At 33.9% G+C, this 22,220-nt stretch overlaps 1 long non-coding RNA gene across 2 annotated transcripts in view; it reads right to left on the bottom strand.

Annotated features, from left to right (window-relative positions):
- Positions 1-492: 492 nt before the first annotated feature.
- Positions 493-22,220, bottom strand: part of LOC139361757 (uncharacterized) — a 59,609-nt gene continuing 37,881 nt past the window's right edge. Inside the window, exons 5-6 of one of the 2 annotated variants that reach the window (XR_011619359.1) lie at positions 15,197-15,335; positions 493-763 (exon numbers count right to left, since the gene is read on the bottom strand). This is a non-coding gene — a long non-coding RNA (uncharacterized lncRNA). Of the gene's footprint in view, positions 764-15,196; positions 15,336-21,732; positions 22,163-22,220 lie in introns of those variants that run through there. The other variant, XR_011619360.1, reaches the window with a different exon arrangement.

Here is a 22,220-nt window from a genome sequence, read left to right as displayed (position 1 = left end):
ATCCAAAAACCCCAAATTAACAATGCTACAGTGAGCATTTCCTTTGAGGATCATGTTGACACTCAAGAAGTTTCAAATATTGAAGCATTTAAGATTTTGGATTATTAAATTTGGGATTATCAATCTGTGAATGCATTCCAAAAAGACAATTTACTGAACACCATTAGCAATAAAATAAAAACCAAACCTGTTATAAACACTAAAACTATCCTGTAGTGCCTATCATCCGCATTTTATGGGGAGATTATCACAGTTCTATCATTAATAACAGAAGAAATACACTTTTGGAAAATTTTGGTTCCATTTTGGAATACTTTAAATGCTTAGACATTAATATTTTAATTTCTAACCTATTAATGATAAAATATATTTAGAATTTATATACATATATAGACACACAAACACATCTATTTACATTCATTCATTTATTCCTTTTATATTCTCTACAGGTATAGTAAAGAAATGTAGTTCACATATTGCATGTATTATTTTCTGCTCACTTTTATTTGTGATTTTACATGGAAGAAAGGGAGGATACTTTCTAGTAGGCCCCAGAAAAACTTTTTTGACTAGGAAATAGAAGCAGGTAAAATATAATTGAGGTAAGACCCTCCTTATATGGATTGCTTATTATATCATTCCCTCCCAGGTCAAAACTATGAAGAAGAGATTTATCATTTATTTTTGGCTCCTCTAAGTATTCTAAACTTCTTCACTTCAACCAACTTCTGAAGTAAAATGGAACTTTTAACTCTTTACATTCCTGTTGATGACAAAGAGATATAAATAAATAAATAAATAAGTAAATATATAAATTAATCAATTTCCTGAAAATTGCAGATAACATGCTTGTTTGCTTGTTTGATTTTTATTGTGTGTTTGTGTTTTTTTTTTAATAATTCAAGCTCTTAACTTATAAAGTATAGGAATTGCATTGTGACAAAATACTACAAGGAGATATTTGTCTGTTAAGTTTTATAAAAATGTTGTCTTTGAGGTATGAATGGTGAGCTTATAACACAACAGTAATTTAAAGTTCTAAAGAATCAAACAACAATAACATGTCAATAAAAGTTCAGAAGAAAAGCTTTTAGCACTAAATGATAAGTTATAAATTATATGACATACAGACCTTATCTTTAAAATATACTGTCATTCACAGTCAATAAAAATAAACCATTTTTAGAGGGAAAACTTGTTCAAATTAATCTTATTATTGTATAGTATAATTATTATATTATAACAAGTATCTTATTGAGCAAGAGGAAAAGGTAAAATTGGACCAGTGGACATAACTAAAATTAATTGAATGTATTTAATACTTTTACATTGAAGAAATATTTACACTTGATTTTATTTATCTAAACCAGGAGTGGGAAAACTGTGGCCATGGACCAGATATGGCCCACCATTTCTCTTTACTCTTTATAGATAAGTATTTATTGAACCACAGCTATGACTGGCATAATTTCTAAGGCTGTCTTTGTGCTCCAAAGCAGAGCTGAGTAGTTATGACAGAAACCATACGCACTGCAAAGTAAAAAATTGTACTGCAAAGTAAAAAATGTACTATATGTGCATTTTCGTACTGCGAAGTAAAAAATTGTACTATCTGATCCTTTATAGAAAAAGATGGCCGGCCTCTAATCTAGATCATTACATTAAACTGTCTTTGGTAAATAGGATTTGAATATCTATTATTATTTATATATTTGGATCCAATATTAGTGAATCAAAGCCCCTCTTCTCTATACACTATTGACATGATAGCAAAACCTAAGGTTTCATGGTCAGGAATGGAGACATATGTTTCATTTTACTAAACCATCATCTGAATAATGGTATTCCAAAGATATATCCACCAATAATCATAGATGAATTTTAAAGGGATATTGTCAAAATAATCGAAAACAGGGATTAATTTGATCCTGTTGATTGATTTTACATGGCACGAAACAACATCACTTTCAATAAATTTCCCGAATCAATTACATATACAATGTAAGTATAAACAAACAAAAAGTAAAATATTAATATTAATTTTAAAAAGAAGTTATAACAAGTTTGGAATGGAAGTTGCAAAGACACCAGAACTTGCATTATTTCTATGTGGATACATGGACTAAGAGAGAAAACTCAGAGGACTCGTTTAAGTTCTATGTTGTCTTCTTGGGCAGAATTTAAGTTTCAAACTGTGTATCCTGCAAAGATTTTGGAGGGATTTGACGCTGCATGTTTGAAATAAGTCTAGCCCTCAGTTAGGCTAGGTTGCAAATGGTAATAAAGCATCATTCTGATTTCTGTACTTTTTTCTTTAGGCTTTAGTAAAAAGGGAAAGGAATGTTTTAATTGTCAAGTTGTATCCAACCAACTGCCTGTTGTTATTTGTTTTAGTTCCAAAGGGATGATAGATTCTATACTTGTGATAATCAGTTTCTTTCTTTATATTATTATAATAAATTTTATAATCTGTAGTATAATAGAATGAATTATTCTAGGAAGAGAATGTATTTTAATAGAATCAGGCTATTTAATACATAGTTAAAATACATTTCTAAAGAGAATTTTGTAACTGCTTATAGAAGTTTAGGAATTTTTGTTAAATGAACATAAAGGTTGTGTAATTACTTGAACATGATTCAGATAGAAAGAATACAGTTTTGGTCAGCAAAACACAGAATTTTAGGCATACAATGAGAAAGGAAGAGTCTGACATCCTTTCAAACACAAGAAAGTTGGATAAAATAGAATGAATTTCAGTGGTGGTGTTCATAGGATGTTTGAATTCTGAGTAAAATGTATTAATACGTAGAAGAGCCCAAGAGCCTCCTAAGTACTGTACCTGTTATTTTTTCTTGCCCTGACAGTGGTGAAAAACGGTATTAAACCACACTTATGCTACCTGTAGGAATCAATTCATGGAATAAAACAACAGAACAAGACAATCTCAGGAGCAGATGAACTTCATTTTACTGGTGGCATCACTGGGGTCATTTAAATTGTGGAAGTTGCTGACTTAGTTTCTCCCCTACCACACCCTTGTGTTTATAAAGATGATTTAGGGACCATGAGTGTAGAAACACTCAGTTGTTCACAAACCTTATGGACAAATTCCTACTTTGAACAGCCTTTGACTAATTGTAAATGTCTTCTAAATTTTTGAAAACATGACGTATATGGATATTTAAAAATATATTTATTAAGCTTGAAAGCCAATTCAAAAGGAAAATCTCAGAAAGATAATTCAAAGAAGAACAAGAGAATGGAAAAATATTGTATTGTTTACCTAAAGTGACTCTTGTGGAAATACAAACACATACTGAGATGCATAAGGCTTTGTGTGTTTGCCACAAAATCAGTCTCATTAGCAGATATATATGAATATGTTTTCACACCTCATATACTTCTGAATTTAAATCATAAGACTATCTGCTTCAATTAATGAAAGGTAGATCACAAAGGGAAAGTGGAACACCTAGAGAATTGTATTAGAACAACACAGCTATTAGCAACACTCAGCACAGAAGCACTGGAGTGTTTTAAGTACGAAGTGTAATTTACCTTTCTAGTTCATGTTCTAGAGGTAAAATGAAGCCTTTAAGTACATTTGCATACATTAAGACCAGAAGGGGTTTTAGGAAGAATAAAAGCCAATATCTAATATTTAATCATATTCTTCCTCAGTTATGTCTCCAATGATTTCAAAAAGCAGGTTTTAATTGCACCAGAAAAACTATTTATGAAGAAAGTACATTGCCTTTGGCCAAGAAAGTATTCAGTGAAATGATATCATCTGACCCTATTTCAATTAATTATATTGTCTGACATTGCAACTCATAAAAGTCCTTTTATCCCTTTAAAAAACATTTTTGGGTATGTTTCTATCTATCAAAGCTTACATTCTGGTTCATGTCTTCTTTCCGGACTAGATATAAAGAAAATCAACACTGTTTATTTTTCCCTAGACAACTATTCACTGATATGCACAGTGTTCCACAAAACATGCTTCATTTACCAAGAGAAAGAACGCTGCAGTGTATCTCAAGCCTGAAGGCATTGATATACAGCACTTCATCAGTTAGTGGAAATTATTCTGGGGCACACTGTTTTTTTTTATAGGTATTCACTGCTGAAGAAGGTAGTTTAGGGCTCAATGGTATATCTGAAAGAAAACCAAAACCATTTCAAGTAGTAAAATAAGAACAGAAAAGGTGAGTTAGAGGAACTGAAAAGGTGAGTTAGAGGTGAGTATCAAAGACACTCATTTAAAATTATATGCAAATATTTACTTGTATATTTGAAAAAAAATCTAAATTAGAAACAGGTAATTTATCTATTTTTTAAAAATATGTAGACCGTCTAGGTACTAAATACTGCAACAAGCTCTATATGATATCAGAGTTCAACTTTAAAACTGAAGAAGCTAAAGCAGTGGAGGATTTAACTCATTCTGATAATTTTTCAAGAGTAAATACTGTTTAGATTGGAGTCCAGAGTTGACTCTGGCTCAGGATTTAAGGTGTCACATTAGACAAGTGCCACAAATTATAGAAGTTATTTACTGCAGCTATTACTAGAGAAATATTTTATTTCTGATCAGCAACTTGCTTAGGCAAAACTGTCAGCAACATACACATAATGTAGTTATAATTTCACTGTAGATTCTTTCCCCTAGCATCTGATATGTTATGTCCACACATGTCTTCAATAGATCCTGCAGCTGTGCATTCAGAGAATAGATGATGGTGACAAACAGGAAAGAAATAATACGACTGTGCTTTTAAATCCATTCTTCTCTTTTGAATGCAGCTAAATGGTGATACTTTTTAGAGCAAATGAGCAATTTTCAAAAAGCCAGATACACCAGGGGAACTACTTAAACATGATACTAACGCTCAATGGTTACGTTTTTGACTCTTAAAGATGCAGAAAAACAAGGCTCTGACTCCGCTCTGGTTTCCAGTAATAATTAAAACCTTATACAGCTCCAAAATAATTGAATTATCTAGTTATTGCGGCAATTTATTTAGCATCTTTCCAAACACAGAACTGTCTGAAATGAAATGAATTGTCAAATTAAAAATATTTAAAATATACCTTATTATCTCTAACCTCTCTTACCAGTTCTTTTTCCTGTGACACCTACTTCTACAAATTACCCCCAGAACCAAGACTTCAAATTGTTAATCAATGGCTTCATAAAAAATGGGACTCTAAATATTATGAATTAAAAAATTCATTCATGTGTTGAAGCACGTATTCAATCTAATTTCAAAATATTTTACAATAAAATTTTAATGTTTTGGCCAATATAGTGTTGTCTGAATTTGAAGAGACATTTGAAGTTCCAGCACTATCGGGTTTTATCTATTGTATTCAAAAACCATCCTCTACTGCATACTTAGCCAAATTTATTACTTAATTTGTAAAGTGTAGTAATTTACAAGTTAATTTAAAAATCAGAAATTTGTAAAATTAAAATTTACTTAATTTTACTAATTAAGTAAATTTATTACTTAATGTATTACTTAATTTGTACAAGCCTCCAACAATAAGCATAAGTAGACTGAAATTTAAAATACAATATTATTTGCAAATTCTCCAAATAAAATGAAATAGGTTAAAATGTAAGAAAACATATATAAGCTTTGTATGCTAAAGTTAAAAATTCTTATGTAAGAAATAAAAGAGAATGTAAATAATGGAGAGCTATACTGTGTTCATGATTTGGAAAATTAATCTATAAGTTTAATGCAATTCTTATCAAAGTCTTAAGTGCTCTTTGTAGATATAAACATATTTACTCTAAAATTTAGATGAAAAGGCATGCATCCCAAATATCTAAATGATGTCAAATAGATGACAAAAGCAAGACAAATAACTCTACCTAAGATTAGGCTTACTATATAGCTATGATAATAAAGAAACTGTGGTACTGGCAAAGGGATAAATACATTAATCAATGAAACAAAATGCAGACCCCCAAATATATATGGCCAAAATATGTCTAACTGATTTTTACAAAGGTGCAAAAGCAGTTAATTGAAGGAATGATAGTCTTTCCAACAAATAATGCTGAAGCAATTGGACCTCCATAAGAAACCAAAAAAGATCTACCAAAGTCTCATACCTTGTATAAAATTTAACTCAAAGTGGATTATAGACTTAAATGTAAAATCAAAAACCTTTTGAAAAATAAGAAAAAATTGTCAGTATCTAATGTGAGAAAGAGTTCTTAGACACAAAAGATAAAAAATAATCAGATCACATCAGAATTAAAAACTTTTGCTTTCCAGAAGAATTTGTTAAGAGAATGAAAGAACAAATACAGATGACAGCAGGCGGGGGGAAATATTTGGAATTCGCTTATGGGACAAAGGACTAGTATCTATAATATATACATAATTTAAAATACAACACTTTATAAAAAAAGAAACAATAAAGTTAGGAAAACAGCAAAGGGCATGAACAGGCATTTTACCTAAGTTAAAATAAAATGACAATTAAGTACATGAAAAGATATTCAACATCAGTAGACATTAAGAAAATAAAATTTAAACCTATAATGAAATAACACTACACACACAAATGACAGAATGGCTAATATGAAAAATAGTGACAACATTAAATACTGGTGAGGATGCAGAAAACCAGAAAAATATATTGCTGGTGGGATGGAAAATTGTACAGCCACTTGTAAAAAAATTGTTTGGGGCTGGGAGCTGTGGGTCACGCCTGTAATCCCAGCACTTTGGGAGGCCAAGGCAGGGAGATCTCCTAAGGTTAGGAGTTTGAGACCAGTCTGGCCAATATGGTGAAACCTCATATCTACTAAAAATACAAAATACATAGATAAATAAATAAATAAATAGCTGGGCATAGTGGCAGGTGCCTGTAATCCCAGCTACTTGGGAGACTGAGGCAGGAGAATCGCTTGAACCTGGTGGGCGGAAGTTGCAGTGAGCTGAGATCACACCATTGCGCTCCAGCCTGGGTGCAACAGAATGAGACTTTCTCAAAAAAATAAAATAAATACATAAATACATAAATAAAATAAAAATAAAAGAAAGAAAAAAGAAAAGCGAAGAAAATTTTTTTTGCCAGTTTCTTGTAAAACTGCACATGCAATTACCATATCATCCAGCAATTAAAATCTTGGTCATTTGTCCCATAGCAATGAAATTCCATGTTCATCAAAAAACCTTCATATGAATGCCAATATAGCAGCTATAAGTGTAATAACCTACAACTGGAAACAGCCAAGATTTCCTTCAAAAGAGGAATGGTTAAACAATGAGAGATACAGACACATCTTGAAATATTAGTAAACAACAAAAAGGAATAAACTATTGGTACACACAGTAACTTAGATGAATCTCAAGGGAATTGTGATTAGTAAAAAATGCCAATGTCAAAAATACACATACTGTGAGATGCCATATGCTTACATACATTATGATAACATTTATGTTTTTAAACTTTTATTTTAGGTTCAGGGGTATCAGTGCAGCTACGGTATGGTAACATTATGTTTTTAAATTTTTATTTTAGGTTCAGGAGTACATGTGCAGATTTGCTATGTAAATAAATTGCCTGTCACTGGACTTTGTGTACAAATTATTTTATCACCCAGGTAATAAGTATAGTACCCAATAGGTACTTTTTGACCCTCAACCTCCTCCCACCCTCCACCCTCAAATAGGCCTCTGTGTCTGTTTTTCCCTTCTTTATGTCTATATGTACTCAATGTTCAGCTCCCACTTATAAGAGCATGCAGTATTTACTTTTCTGTTCCTGCCTTAGTTTGCTGAGAATAATGGCCTCCAACTCTATCCATGTCCCTGCAAAGGAAATGATCTTATTCTTTTTCATGGATACATAGTATTCTATGGTGTATATGTCCCATGTTTTCTTTATGCAGTCTACCACTGATGGGCATTTAGGTTGATTCCATGTCTTTGCTATGGAAAATAAGGCTGTAATGAATATATGCATGCATATGTTTCTATGGTAGAATGATTTACATTTCTTTGGGTATATACTCATTAATGGTATTGCTCAAACAGTAACGTCGTTTTAAGTTTTTTTTTTTTTTTTTTCTTAAAACAACAAAAATGATAGAAATGGAGACCAAATGAATGGTCAGGAGTGTTTGGGAGAACGTGAGTGTGGTCATAAAAGAGAAACACAAAGTTGTGATGACACTGTTCTATATCTTGACTGTGGTAGTGACTATATATACTTAACACAGATTATAAAATTGCGTAAGACTAACACACACAAATGAGTCTCTACAAGACTGAGAAAATGGTAAGATTGCTGGATTTTGTCAAATTATGTGACATTGTGTCAATGTCAGTTTCCTGGGTGTGACATTATACTATAATTTGGCAAAATATTAACATATAAACAGGGTAAAGAATAGATGGTACATCTCTATTATTTCTTACAACTGGATGTTATTCTCAGGTGTCTCAAAATGAAAAGTTGAGTTAAAAATTATGCAAAATATTTTATTTTTTTAGAAGTGGAGCTGCAATTGGGGTAAACTAGCTCATTGTATTCAAGGTCGATACATTTCGGACTCTGTCCTAGTGTTTAATCTGATTTTACCACATGATATCAGGGAATGCTACTTCATATATAATAAATCCTTATAAAGTAGACATCTGTGAATTTCTGTTTCTAGTAAAGAGGAGTGAGTTTCTATCACACTGATTCTTCTACAAATATTGATCACGGATTTTGGAAAAAAATGTAAAAATAAAAACTACGTTCTCTGGATTAGAACAAAACAGGCATATTTTGGAGTAAATATAAAATTTGGAACAAGTTCATTTTTGAAGTCACAGTAATGGTGGCATAGGCAGCTTAAACACTGCTAGAAAAATTTTTTATCTTTCTGGGCAAAGGAAATAAGGAGAAGAGCTCAGAAGAATGTGTGATTAAAAAGTGAGGAAAGAGAATTCAGAGAAGGGAAATAATTAGTTAAGACACACACATACTCATATAGATATACAAATATAAAATAATATATAAATATATGTATGTTTATTTATATAACAATATATAAATATATTTATTAAATATATTTATTTATATAAAAGAATATAATCTAAAAATGTAATCTGAAAAACAAATAATCTAAACCATAATATATATTATATATTTATTACATAATATATAATATATAGTTTTATATATATATATAAAACACAAGGCCCTGGCAAACCATTGAACCAAGCCTGCTTGCATGAGGCCAGCTGAAACTATCTTGAAGAAAAGACAAAAATATGAATTGAGACTTGAGCATTGACCCATCACACTGTGCATTTCAGCCTAACTGATTTAATTGCCTGATAAAACTCTGACACATATAATGAAATGTATTTTCTCTACAATACAACACTTAAAATGTGCAGCATACAATATATAATTATTTACTATATTAAGGGCCAGTAAAATATAATACATCTATATTAACAGGGTGTGTTGGTGAGCACCTGTACTTCCAGCTACTCAGGAGAATATAAACCTTGTTGAGCCTGGGCAACATAAAACAAGACACAAAACTTTGTCTGTACAAAAAATAAAAAATAAAAAAAAAATAGCTAAGCATGGTGGTGTGTGCCTGTAGTCCCAGGTACTTGGTGGGTTGATGAAGGAGGGTCTCTTGAACCCAGGCTATCAAAGCAACAGAATAAAACCCTGTCCAGTTGCCCCTTGACTTAAGATGGTGTTACTGCTTGACAAATACATTGTAAAGTCAAAAAAGCTTTAAGTTGAACCATGGTAAGTCGGGGATGGCCTGTAATAACAACTCTATGCATTCTTTTAAAGAAAACAGAAGATGTAGAAGCAATCCCTACTCATAAGTTCAGAATTGACTTAAACCAGAATTATATAACAATATCAAAACAATGAAATAAATTCAAGGACCAATATTCCTCATAATCATAGACACAAAATTCTCCACAAAACAAAGGTGAAACCAGAAACTTATAAAAGAGATAATGCATTATAACTATTCTGGGTGTATACAAGAAGAAATATGAAGTTAATTTAACATTCAAAAATCAAATTTTACATTTTGCCATTATAAGAGGATAAAGGAGAAAAATTTATTTCTATAGACACATGAAAAGCATTTGAGAAAAATGAGCAACAAATGTTTATTTGACAATAGTGAGAACACCCATGTAAGTAATTTTAGCAACCTAGGAATAGATGGAACTTCTTGAACTTAACAATAGATTTCTACTAAAATCTTACAACTAACATCATACTTAATGGCCAAATATTCATTACTTTTCCCTAATATTAGAAAGTCAATAATATGCACTCTGAGCATTTGATTTACAATATACTAAAAGTCCTAGATGTTGCAATAAGGTTAAGGGAACAAAGGCATAAAGAGTAGATTTTAAAAATTGATTTTTTTTTTGGTATATCATAGAATTACTTACATAGAAAATCTTTGGGGATCTTTAAGAACTACTTTACAGACATATCTCAAAATAACACATACATGTGGTCAAAAAATATGAAAAAAAGCTCAATATCACTGATCATTAGAGAAATGCAAATAAGAACCACAGTGAGATATCTCACACCACTCAGAATGGCAATTATTAAAATGTCAAAAAAATAAAAAACAAAACAGATGCTGGCAAGGCTGTGGAGAAAAAAGAATGTTTTTACCTTGTTGGTGGGAGTGTAAATTAGTTCAATCATTGTGGAAGACAGTGTGTTGATTCTTCAAAGATCTACATGGAGAAACACCATTTAACCCAGCAATCTTATTACTGGGTATATACCCAATAGAATATAAATCATTCTACGATAAAAATACATGCAGGTGTATGTTCATCACAGCACTATTCACAATAGTAAAGACATGGAATCCACCTAAATGCCCATCAGTGATAGACCAGATAACGAAAATGCGGTACATATACCACTATAGACTATTATGCAGCCATAAGAAAGAGTGAGATCATGTTCTTTGCAGGAATACGGATGTAGCTGGAAGTCATTATCCTCAGCAAACTAATGCAGTAACAGAAACCGATCACTTCATGTTTTCACTTATAAATGGGAACTGAATAATGGAAACACATAGACACGTCTGGGGAAACAACACACACTGGGGCCTGTTGGGAAGGGTTTTGGGGGAGGGAGAACATCAGGAAGAATAGCTAATTGATACTAGGCTTATTCCCTAGGATTAGGCTTATTACCTATTACCTTGGCTTATTACCTGGGTGATGGGATGACCTGTGCTGCAAACCACCATAGCACATATTTGCCTACGCAGCAAACCTGAACACCCTGCACATATACCCCAGAACTTCAAATGAAAGTTGGTCCAGATGTGGTGGCTCATGCCTGCAATCCCAGCACTCTGGGAGGCCGAGGTGGGTGGATCACTTGAGGTCAGGAGTTTGAGTCCAACCTGGCCAATGTGGCAAAACTCCATTTCTACTAAAAATACAAAAATTAGTTGGGCACATTGGCACATGCCTGTAATCCCGGTTACTCAGGAGGCTGAGGCAGGAGAATCGCTTGAACCACAGACGCGAAGGTTGTGGTGAGCGGAGATTGCATCACTGCACTCCAGGTGACAGAGGGAGACTCTGTCTTAGGGGAAAAAAAAAAGAAAGAAGAAAGAAAGTTGAAGAAAAAGAAGTACTTTTATAAGGCAACTTAGACAAATTGTAGATATAAGGCTAATATGTGGAAATTAATTATATTTATGTATACTAGCAGCCAAAAACTTAGAAAATAAGTTTAGACAAATAATTCAACTTATGTTAGCATCGGGATCCATCAAATTCTTAGGAATAAATTTAGCAAAGAATGTACAAGGCCTTTGCAATGAAAACTACAGAATATGGGTGAAAGAAACTAAACAAGGCTTTAAAAATTAGTTAATTAGATACAATGCAAAGTCTTCTAATCCATAATTCATGTAATATAAGAAAGGTTGGAAAACTACAGCTTATAAATCTAGCCTGTAGTCTGCTTTTGTAAAAAATTTGGTTAGAACACAACCCTCTCATTTACTAACATTTTGTGTATGGCCACTCATACAACAATCACAGAGTAGAGCTTGTGAACAGATGTATGGATTGCTAATCATAAAATGTTTTCTATCTAGCTCACTGCAGAAAACGTTTGCTGACCCCTTATATATAAGATTATAATTATAATTAATTTTTGTCTTTTAACCTTGTATCATGGGATCCTGCTAAATTTACTAATTAATTCTAGTAGTTGTTTTGTAGATACCCTGGGGAAGTGTTGACTCTACTGAGGGAAGAAAGATATTAGACAATGAAGTAGCTACTGCACTTAAGAAACACATTTCAGCAGTTTCCAGGAGAAGACGTATAGAACTTGATCCCAGGTGGGCTGAACAAACGGCAGTAAAGCTTAAAGTTTCATAATGCAATATATATATATATCAATATGAGGACACTCTCCAATGATGGGGTAGTTAAGTTTCTGATAAGACCTCAAGAGATGGAACTAATATATTGCAAGAACAGATATTACACTCCTGTCATCCGTATGGGCATTAGTTCTCTGCCCCCAAGTTCTAAGTGATGATGCCATCAAGCCCATAAGAATGATACACATGCAGTGTTTTTTTGTTTTTTTTGTTTTGTTTTTGTTTTTGTTTTTGCAACTAAGGAACATGAAGTTTGGGAAGCCTGCTTTGTATAGAAAATGGTTAGCAAGCCTGTTCATTATCCCTGAGGGAAAAACTGTATCATTCATCAGTGGTGTCCACTGCAAATGCAGCATTGTCAAAAGTCCAGAATGCAAAGGTTTCTAAATCTGGAAGGAGCTCAGGTTACCACCTGCTTGAGCTTGGTCAGACAGAGCACTCACACCGTGTCTGGAAAAGTAAATTTTTTACTTACAAAGAGGCAGCAAGGATAAAAAGAAGTCTAGGATCCATGGCAATCTGGTTTTTCCAGGACTTAGGAAAGCTGCACAGTGCAGATGGAGATCTGAGGGACGCCAGAATGCTCTGCCCTGGGATTATTCATCCTGGATGTAGCTAAAAACTCACTGAACTCAATCAAGGATTGCAAAAATCCTGTTCCCAGAAGAATGAGAACTCATTCCAGGTTGTTCTAGACACTTTCTCCTTCTTTAAGGATGTTGCATTCTTGGAACATTCTGTGGTTTCTACCAACAACTGCAAGAAAAGGGGAAAAGCCAGGGTGGCCAAGGCCATCTGGGGACCTATTCTCCTACACAGACTAAACAGTGGTCAGAGACTTGATTTCTCATCAATAACCTACAGAAAAGCTCAAGGCCCATGTGAGTTTGCTCTATCTTCTGTGAGAAAATACTATTTACAAAATGACTTAAATGATAGACATGTATTTCTCACAGTTCTTGAGTTTGGAAGACATATGACTTTTGAGGGGTGCACAGTTTAGTCCATAGCAAGACTCATGCCAGATTGCCTCTCCTAACACTAAGAGGTTGAATAATATAATAACTGAAAAGTATAACCCTGGATTCAGCAACCATGAGGCTAATAGTAAATTTGGGATTAAGGTTTCAGTGGTGTGTTGCAGGCAGAAGTCAGATTAGAAGGGAGTGAGATGTAAGTAGGAAGTTGAGAAAGTACCGACAAAACACAGCTTAGAAAATAACTTCACCTCCAATGAGTTCATTAGTGTTAATGTGTTCATGGTGTTAACTGCACATATTTTTGCTCTTTTCAAAGATTATTTCAGTGTTATGAAGAATCTGACTTTGACTTATTGTCATAATTCTAAAAGCTTTGATGTGAATATTATTTACATTAAATGAAGCTTACTACATTTTGCAGTACAACTCCAGATTAGATAGATATAGATAGATAGATAGATAGATAGATAGATAGATAAAAAGATAGATATACACATACATGTGTATGCATAGTTCTTTGTTATCGATGTTGTTTTGTTTAATAAACACAGTATCATTTTGTAATGACTGCTTGTTTATTAAGTCCATTTAATTAAGACAGCAGGACAACTATCACTTCTTGAATGTCTCCTCATGTTTATCTCTTTCAATCCTCATAGCAATGTTGTGACATGGATGCTTTTAAATTACCATTTTATATACCCATTATTATGTGGCTGAACCTTACTTTAAAGCCCATTCTTCTGATTCCTAATCTAATGTTCTTTTCCCTACAGTATACTGTCTTAGAGGAACAGCTATGGCTTATATACTTTAGCATTAAGGAAATCAACCAATTTAGGATTCAGAAAGGAAGAGGTGGAGGAAAAATGAGATCAAAGACCACTGTAATGGTATTCTCAGGTGCCTGTCACTTTAATCATTGAGAAAAAGAGGAAAATACATAGATTATATTATTTTTACTTTTTATACAAAATAACATGCATAACTTTAGTGACAAACTTTCTAGAACTCAAATTTGGGTTTCAAGCAAAATGTGTCACAACACCCTTTAATAATGAAGATATTGTTAACTTTTCAGCATACAAAGGTCATATGTGACACTTCCTAATGATAAAAACCTCTGAATTTGAAATAACTGTTCCTCAATTTAATTAAAAATAATCTTTCCTAGACTTTTGAAGGAATAGACAGCAAAATAATTGGCCAATACATTAACAGGATGAAAGAGATTTTTTTGATTAGATGTAAGAAACATTAGAACTTGTAACATTGCTAAGACAACTGTACCATTTTAAAAAGAGAATCATGGAACAATGCTGTTAATATTATTTCCAGAGTCTATATCAGGAGATATAATTGAGAGGATTAACTTCCCTCATACATTGCTGCTCTTTTACAGTGGTTATCTCATATATTGAGATAACATAGCTTCTCATACATTGACACAGTGAAAACTCCTATCAGAAAATTGAAAATACAGTGATGCAGAGTATTCACTTGCAGTCAGACTCAACTGTGTTCAAATTACAGATCTTTCACCTAAAAGGTATATGACATTTGAAACATTGCTTAACCCCTCTAAATGTCAGCTTCCTCACCTTTGCAATGTATATGATAAATATTAACATATTTTGTTAGAATAATGACAGTGTTATTATCATTAGCAAGTTGTATGTAAAATCAAGGCCCTTTTAAAATCATTGTTAGGAGTAATTTAAATATTTTCTAGTAATGTAGATTAGAAAGTTCAGAAACTCACTAGAAATCAGTCTGTAGACCATGCTTGACTCCTCCTGATAGACAGATTTTTTAAAAAGCCTCCAAATAAAGAAAATCTTAAGTATGATACAGCAAGTTACATATCGATAGATGATGCACAACTTCTTTTGGCATGGCATCTGAAAGGAATCAAGATATGCTTAAGAGCAATGGAATTATTTTAGAAGCCTCTAGCTTTAAAAAGGCACGTCAGCACAAATGATTTTTTTTTATCACTTGAGTAATGATTTTTATTATTCTCTGTTCTGCGCTGTCTGAAGGAAATTAGGACCATGCCTTGTCTTCTTGTTGTTAAATTAGACATATGAAGAAAACAAAATTTGGGGCTCTTTTAGAATATGATTTTCTTTTCTTTCTCTAAAATTTTGAAAACTAGAGTCTTGATAATAAAAATATTTTATAATTGAATACAATTAATAAATATCTCAAATACCTTCAAAAACAGTCTGACATTTGTGACATAGTATCTCTCCTGAACTATTCCTAGACTGAGGAGGTCATTCTGGATTAATACGAAACTTCTTAAATCCTCAAGTCAAAACTTAGTTGGAATGATGGATTCTCCATTTATTAGACTGGTATAGTCTTGCCACAGTATTTTACTGCCTAGGAAAAAATGCATACTAATCTCTATACTACTGATTAGAAAGGTCTGCTAGGTAGCTATATGTGCCACTAGTAAAATCCTGTAACCAGTGAATGTGTGGAACAGAACATATTGACAGATACATTTTTGACTTAATGACTTAGATGGGCCCTTTTATCCCTCCTCATGTTGTATTAGCATACTAAAGAAGTAATACTGTTTGATTCTTTATGTAATTTTCTACCTTAGGCTACCTTGAAGGAATAATGTGCAGCTAATCAATGAACAAAGAAACACCAGGCTTCCAGGTTGATATAGTTTGGCTCTACGTCCCCATCCAAATCTTATGTTGAATTGTAATTCTCAGCGTTGAAGGAGGGACCTGTTGGAAGGTGATTGGATCATGCAAGTGGATTTCCCCATTACTGTTCTCATTAGAGTGAGTGAGCTCTCACGAGATCTGGTTGTTTAAAAGTGCATAGCACCGCCCCCTTCACTTTCTCTCCTGCTTTGGCCATGTGAAGACTGTGCTTGCCTCCCCTTTGCCTTCTGCCATGATTGTAAGTTTTCTGAGGCCGTCCCAGCCATTCTTCCTGAACAGTCTGTGGAACTCTGAGTCAACGAAACCTCTTTTCATCATACACTATTCAGTCTCTGGTAGTTCTTTACAGCAATGCGAGATTGGATCAATACACAGGTTAAATTGCTGACAGGGCATATGGAAATGTTCTCTTCTATCACTTAAAGATAAATGAAAAGAAGAGAAGGAAACAACTCCCCAATAGTAAGGAGAATGTGAGGAAAGCGAACAGCAAAATTGAGATGTTGGGTTTCCAATAACAACAACAAACAATAGCCACAGGCTCAGAAAGACTTGAATCAGAGATTAGAGTTGATCTTTCAGACCATATCTGAAGGGACTACAAATTAGGAATCAGAGAGAAGAGATGGTAGGTTAAAAGTGTGGGACAGAAATGTACAGCAACTCCTCTCTAGGGAATGTGTACAGATTAGCTTTGTCGCCTGACATCACTGTTCACCCATGCATGGTATTTACTTCCAGGAAAAATAATTTGCACTGTTTGAACTTTACAATTGCAAAACATGCCTGGAGGCATCAGGGATGTCTCATGGGTATGGATACCCCACAGAGTTCCTCTCCATATTCTTGCACAGAGGGTAGGGAGTAGCGATTATCAGCCATCAATTTATTCATTCTTCTATTAATATTTGCTCAGGTAGTCTTCTAGATTTTGAGAATATAGAAGTTAATCAAAAAATCAAAACCCTCTGGCATCACGAGTGTGGATTCTGGAAGAGGAAAGGAAAGAAAGCCAATAAATGCATAAATAGATACAGTGTATATATTGTATGTATGGATTCCTGGTATGGAGGAAATGAAACAAGCAAGAGGAGTAGAAGTGTCTGTGTACATGTATACGGTGGGAGGGGAGTCACAGTCAAGTGGAAATAACTTAGGTTCAAGCACAACATGACATAATTATCTGTCCATTCAGGGGTAAGGCTTATTTTAGAAAGACAACTATTATTTAGCAGCAGAAAATATTCATACCAGCTTCCTTGCTAAAATAAAAGAACAGTGGCTGGCATGTAGTAGCCTTTTTTTTTTTTTTTTTTGAGACAGATTCTCCCTCTTTCACCCAGGCCAGAGTGCAGTGGCAGGATCATGGCTTACTGCAGCCTCAATCTTCCAGGCTGTGCTGATCCTCCCATGTCGGCCTCTCAGGGTGCTGGGATTACAGGCTTGAGCCACCATGCCCAGGCTGTAGTAGCTTTTCAATAAATGTTTGTGGAATCCAAATCTGAATCATATAATATTTCCTATTATTCTTAGACTAAGATTGGAGAATTTAGGCCAAGTGCAGTGGCTCATGCCTGTGATCCCTGAATTTTGAGAGGCCAAGGTAGGAAAGCTTGAGTCCAGGAGTTTGAGAGTAGCCTAGGCAATATAGCAAAACCCTTTCTCTACAAGAAGTACAAAACTTTAGCTGAGCATGGTGGCCCACCAAAAAAATTAAAAAATTAACAATTAAAAGAACAGGCAAACATCACAAGATATTTGAAACATTCACATAATACTAAAATAGAGAACTAAAATAAACAAGCAGGATTACTGAAACTGAAATATTGAAAGTAGTAAAACAGAATGGAATGTTTAAAATTCATATTGATGAACTTAAAGTCATGCAAAGATATGTAGATGCTCTCAAAACTTGAGCATGTTTGATATAATTAAAACAAAGAAATGCATGATTACAATGTATGTGATATGAGAGACAAAACATATTTTACTCTTTAAAAACATACAAACCAAGTTTATGTCTAATAATACAGAAGACCGGAAGAAAATTGAACAAATGCCTTTAAAGTTATATGGAAAAAAATTCTGAACATAGGACTCTACACACAACAAAATCCAGTCAATTAAGGAAATTTGGGGGTCGGGTGCGGTGGCTCATGCCTGTAATCTCAGCACTTTGGGAGGCCGAGGCGGACCAATTGCCTGAGCTCATGAGATTGAAACCACCCTGGGCAACATGGTGAAATGCCCTCTCTACTAAAACACCAAAAAGTTAGCGCAGCCTGGTGGCATGTACCTATAATCCCAGCTACTCGGGAGGCTGAGGTGGGAGAATCACTTGAGCCTGGAAGGTGGAGGTTGCAGAGAGCCCAAGATTGTGCCACTGCACTCCAGTTTGGGCAGCAGAGTGAGAAAAAGAAAAAGAAAAACAAGAAAGAAAATTTTTGAACAAGCTAGTTTTGAAAATTTTACTTCACATATGTGGTTTCTTTCCTTCTCCTTCTCCTTCTCCGTCTCCCTTTTGATACAGGTTCTTGCTCTGCCATGCTGGATTGCAGTGGTGAGATCATAGCTCACTGCAACTTCGACCTCTTAGGCTCTAGTGATTCTCCCACCTCCACTCCTCACCTCCTCTCCTAATAGATGGGACTACATGCATGTACCACCATGGCTGTTTATTTTTTAAAATTATTAGACATAGGGTGTCACTATGTTGCCCTGGCTGATCTCGAACTTCTGTGCCTGAGCGTTGTTCCCTCCTTGGCCTCCCAAAGTGTTGGGATTACTGGTGTGAGCCACTGAACCTGGCCAAATATAAAATTTCTGAAAGACTCAATAGTTTGTGAAAGCTGACTTATTCCATCAAAACAGAAAATGAGACTAAGAAAATATCTTAAGTTCCAGGAAACCTTGACAGTTATGCAAGAATGCAGAGTAGAGATGTTCTATTTAATATCTCTACCTGGCCTAGGATGGAGCAGGAAGTCAGAACATTTGGATCGCTATTGGGTATGCTCCAGGCTGGTGCCTTTCTCTCTTGGTCCCTCAGTCCCCTTTACTCAGTTCCACCCTGAGAACTAGTGTGATATCCCCACTTGTCATCAGCTGTCTATATATGCAGAGATACAAGCTATGAACTTAGAGTATTCCTCATGAGCAGGAGATTGACATGAGGAGATCCTAGTGCTAAACTGAAGATATTTTCAAAAATATGTATGGAGTCATGAAATGAGTGAAGTTTGAAAAGGATGGGGCTCTTTAGTTTAAAATGCTTTATTTTAACATATGTTTCTTTTTTCTTATAGCTGACTTGACTTTACTATCAAGGATTAAGGGCCAATAGAACATTACCAGTTAAAAACTGTCTATGTGAAGACAGAAACATTTAAAAAATAATAATCTTTGTGGCTGTCTCACTAATTGGTCATTCGATGTCAAGCTATTGTAAGTTTTGTACATTAACCTCCACAGGTGGGAACTAAAATAACATGTTACTATGACCAGACTGATATAACATTTAAATAATTTAAAATTAAATCTATTTTTAAATTCCAAAAGTCAAAGCAATTTTGTGCTTTAAAAAGTTTTCTTTTTACTCTTTGTAATTTAAATAAACTTTTCTTTTGAATATAATGAAAATCTAGTTTCAAGATAAAATCAAGTTCAATATATATAAAATGAAGAAAATACATTGATTTGTTATAGCAAAATTAATTTCCCATTGTATAAAATGTTAATAAACCGTAAAACTAGGAGTAAAAAAACTCTAGCATTTTGATCTAGAGTTTTGATCTAATCATTTTGATTTACTCATTTTCTACAGTTCTTTGAATTTCTCCAATATATGTATATTCCTCAAATTATTCTCTTAGATGCCATTTATTTTTTAAAAACAGTACTTAAAAGGTAACTAAAGAAAAAGAAAACTGCTTACTGCAATTACATTCATTTTTTTGAAGTTCAATGGGAAAATAAAATTTCAGCATATGATAGAATTAAATATTTTTGTGTCCAAATTTAAAATGCTAGTAGAAGCCTTCGCATTTAAACACAAATAAGATAATAAAATACTCAAAACATAATCTTAATTGCTTATGATTTAGATAAATAAAATTTGATGGTAATAAATCAGAAAAGAAGGCACGACATTGAAACTTTTGAGTTGGATAAACGAATAATGATGCTAATCCTGAAGCTTCTACATCCTATAATATCCAAGGATTATTTTGTTAATTTAGTGTGCCTTGTTAAAGTATAAATTTCTTTCTCCGAAACCTATTTCCCAACCTCTCAATCTCCTGAAAACTGAAGCAGATCACTCCCTTCCTGCATTTCCTCCCTCTAGTACTGAAGGTGAATCAACAAGTCTAGTTAATGGGGAACACACATTCTATGCCTCAGTATCCTATCACACCTAACTTTCTGCAGCCTTTCAGAAACAGGTTCCTGCATGTTCTGAGGACTAAATGCTTTCTACAGATTTGGTCCCAATTTTTGGTCAACAGTTTTATGAATGTCCTGGTAGGCTGTCTAGCTCTCCGCATTACTAGAATTTGACTTTCTTCTTATCAGTTTCCCTAAGTTGATTAGAGACCTTTTCTTAAATATATCTGTCTTGGGTTTAATGCTTTTATATAACCTGACATGCCTTTTTAATGCAAATTGTTTGCTTTATGATTTCCAAGTAGTGCACCTTGAAAAGTCCTAGTCTGTTACTCTGTGAAGTCATCTTAGACCATATGTGTCATGTACCAACTTGCACTACAGTTGTTTTTTTTTTTTTTTTTTTTTTAATCATTTCCTATAGATAAAATTCTTGCTTAACTAACTGGGTTCTAAGATAGAAATTATTGTTTCAGAGAGCAAGAGATAAGTTGTAATGCCTGAAATCTCACTGGCACCAAGTTTGGTTTCATAATGCAGAAAGTAATTGAACAACATATATTTAAATCTCAAGATATGACAATCCCCACCCATGCATACACATGTATTCAGAATTCATAGAACATAAACACATTACTTCTCTTATAATGGCTTTTAAAGACATCAGAGAGCATTTCTCATACAGTCTTACCGATTTCAGCATAGGTATTGTGAGTTTATCATACAGATGAAAAACGCTATTATATGAGCATATTCTTGGTGTGTCTCCAGTGCAGTTTCTCTTGTGGGACAAAAATAACTTGGATGGTTTTAAAAATTAAAAACCTGAACCAAATAACAATGAAATAAGACAATACAAGTCAGGGACAATATTTTCTTTAAACTATCGTCCTGGGTTTTAATTGTATTTTCCTATCAGGTAATACGCATCCAGTGAGAATCCATAATAGTCATTTCAAAGAGAGGAAATGTAATACAGAGAACTGATTACATAGATGTTGGAAGTTGAAAGAACTAACAGAATCAGTGGAAGAATCTCGGGATTAATAACAGCAAGAAAACAGCTTAAATCACCAGAGCTGCAGAAATCAGAGATATTAATGTTGTATTTGGGGATTTCTTGTGGTCCTTGTTAATTGGCTTTCAAATGGGTGACTTTTTTCCCTTTGATTCAGTTTGTGTCAAAGATGAACCTTAGACATAATATGATATTCAAGTGGTTTATTATGGCAATATTCTTAAAAGAGGGACAGCGGGAGGAGGCTGGTGGTATAGGCCAAAAACAGTCAGGTAGATCTCTGTACAAAGACCATTCTCAGATATTAGGAGATTCTTCTTCCTTTCTTATATCTGTGTTAATGCAGGGTCACTTACCAGGTGTTACTTTTATAAAAGTAGTTTAAGCTATTCTTGTAAAGGCGAGTTTTGTTTCAAGGTTTATGAGAATTCTATCTGTGCTGAGGTGGTCGTGTCTCCTGGAAATCCCCTGGCCAGATTACATCATACTGCTAAGTGACACATGTAGACACTTTATCTTGCAGACACTTTATGTCTCTCATGGTATTCTCCAGTCAGGTTCCCACACATTTGTGTAGGTGCACATGTGGCTGGTGTTTGGATTTCAGGAGGGGCCACACTTAGGCTGGTGCCGAGACCTGTGGAGGGGTAGACACTTCATGGCTGCTTCTCAAATGACAAAGATAGCTCACTGGG

The sequence above is a fragment of the Macaca nemestrina genome, chromosome 2 (genome assembly GCF_043159975.1).
Source record: "Macaca nemestrina isolate mMacNem1 chromosome 2, mMacNem.hap1, whole genome shotgun sequence".
Classification (NCBI taxonomy): domain Eukaryota; kingdom Metazoa; phylum Chordata; class Mammalia; order Primates; family Cercopithecidae; genus Macaca; species Macaca nemestrina.
Note: the sequence above shows the minus strand (reverse complement) of the source record. Positions and strands in the feature narration are given on the sequence as shown.